The sequence below is a fragment of the Cynara cardunculus genome (genome assembly GCF_001531365.2).
Source record: "Cynara cardunculus var. scolymus isolate 2C chromosome LG 8, CcrdV1, whole genome shotgun sequence".
NCBI lineage: Eukaryota > Viridiplantae > Streptophyta > Magnoliopsida > Asterales > Asteraceae > Cynara > Cynara cardunculus.
In genome coordinates this window covers 14909224-14912051 of record NC_037535.1, presented here as the reverse complement: position 1 = coordinate 14912051, position 2828 = coordinate 14909224, and positions in this window count along the sequence as shown.

The following is a 2828-nucleotide window of genomic DNA, read 5'->3' as shown; positions in this document are numbered from 1 at the left end:
TATATATATATATATATATATATATATAGAGAGAGAGAGAGAGAGAGAGAGAGAGAGAGAGTTTGGTTCAAATGTTAACCAAGATTATTGTGTTAACTTTGTTAACCAAGCTCAACCAATGAAAATCCATATTTTATCTAGGTTCATATCCATCTCATAATTTAATGACAAGGAAAAATATGTAATTTTAGTTTGTATGTAACTCCCATATCATTAATTGGGAGTTACAAAATCAAAAAATCCCATAATAGTTGTTGATTTACTATTGATCTTGTTTTTCAATAATATTGATTTATCTATGTATAATGTTTTTTGAATTTGTGATTTTTAAAGGAGACCCGATAGTAAAGTTTTCGATATCGTTCAAGCTAATATGGATAAACCTATTGGAAAACAACTCGAGAACAATAGGAAGGTTAAAATGGTTTACGATGACAATCGGACTTCGAGTTCCGGAAAGGAAGACAATAATCAAAGTGTTTGTATTGGTAATGAATTAATATGTTATTGTATTCGTTTTAATCGAAATTATGTTGATTATGACATTTTTGTGTTTTATATAGTTCATATTGTGTTGGTAGTTTTTTCTTTAATTATTACTACGAGCCCAATTCATATGTTCAAATGGAGTGAGTTCATCGTCAACTTAATTTGTTATGCAATCTAATTCTGATAACCATTCGGCTCCATCAACTGTTTGTGATGTTTGACCTGCCATAGACTGCAACTAGTGTTCATATATGTTCAGTTGTGTTCATATATGTTCTAGTAGGGACATGAATCAAGGCATCTAATGAACTGTGTGTGTTCATAAGTGTTCATATGAATTTTTAATCGAAATTATGTTGATTATGACGCTTTTGTGTTTTTTATAGTTCATATTGTGTTTGTAGCTTTTTTTAATTATTACTACGAGCCCAATTCATATGTTCAAATGGAATGAGTTCATCGTCAACTTAATTTGTTATGCAATCAAATTATGATAACCATTCGGCTCTATCAGCTGCTTGTGATGTTTGACCTGCCATAGACTGCAACTAGTGTTCATATACGTTCAGGTTTGTTCATATGCGTTCAAGTGTATTCATATATGTTCTAGTAGGGACATGAATCAAGGCATCTAATATTGAATTTATAATTTTTGTTAATTTATTATTGATCTTGTTTTTTTTATAATATTGATTTTTCTATCTATAATGTTTTTAAATTTGTGATTGGTAGAAGAAACCCGGTAGTAAAGATTTCGGTATCGTTCAAGCTATTATGGATAAACCCATTGTTCATAATGAAGGAAATAATGTTTACAAGTGTTCATATTGTGTTCATATGTACACTAGCTGCATATATCAACATTGGCTCTCTCCAGAATATGTTCATAATGAAGGAACTATTGTTCACAAGTTGTTCATATTGTGTTCATTCTACACTAGTTGCATATCTCAACATTGGTTTGCTCCCGAATGTGTTCATAATGAAGAAACTATTATTCACAAGTGTTCATAGTGTGTTCATATGTACACTAGTTGCATATCTCAACATTGGCTCACTCCTGAATGAACTATTGTTTACAAGTGTTCATCATGTGTTCATATGTATACTAGTTGCATATCTCAACATTGGCTCACTCCTGAATGTGTTCATAATGAAGGAACTATTGTTCACAAGCTGTTCATATTGTGTTCATACCTGTTTTTTTTTTATTTCCTTTCGTGTAGCAGCTATTCTTATTATGTTCATATTGTGTTCATAAATGCTATGCAGTACAAGTTCATATTTATGTCAATTTTTGTTCGTATTTGACACAATGGTTCATATATATATATATATATATATATATATGTACACTACATTAATGACCATTTACATCAAAGTCTTAAGTACAAGCCTTTAAGCACAACTTACAACCATTTTATGTAACAATTTCAAAATTCCCTTTATTGCAACTCATAAAGCATGATGTACAAGTTTTTTATGCATTGACTAAAACTACAACTTTGACATTGTACGTCCTCTATGCACCATATTTTCTCCCCTTTTAAGCAAAACTCATCATCTCCTTATTGTGAAGAAATCTAGAGAGAGAGAGAACCATTGTTATGAGGAGAGGAAGAATGGAGCTGAAGAGAATAGAGAACGAAATCAACAAACAAGTTACTTTTTGCACTTTCCATGGTGGTTCTCTTGGCCATGGCTGGCTATTCAAGTAAGATTCCTTTGTTTTCTAGCTTTTTCCCCAAAAGGGTTTTTCATTTTAGGTTTGTTCTCAAATGGGTTTCTCTTAGATTTCTTTTTTGACCTTCCAATCGACATTTTTTTATGTGGGTTTTTCAACAGGTGCAGATTATTGTGTATGCAACTCTGGATTAAGTGATGCAGTTCTTCAGAAAAACATAGATTATGTTGTGGAAATTTCAGATAAAAAAGGGCTTTCAGATAAAAAAGAAGGGAACTTTACCAAGTTCGGAGAAGAAAAGAAGGAACATGGCGATGGAAGAGACGAGGGTAATGACACCACTCAAGAGCATACGGCTATAAAAATCCTCATTGATTTTAAGGTACGCATCCAAATTCTGAACTTTATTGAAAACCCTATCCATAATTCCCTAGCACACAAACCTAGAAAAACCCTAAAACAACAAACACTTATCTTGAAATTCAGATGCTCTTCTCTGGAAATCAAAACAAAAATTTTATCCTCCTTTAGGGTACTAGGCAAGAATTGTAAACCAAAAAGTCCCCAATTTGGGGTGAATCAAAATAATAACACCAAATCAAAAGAAAACCATGCAATAAAGGTTTGTAACTTATGCAATAATGAAAATTTTACA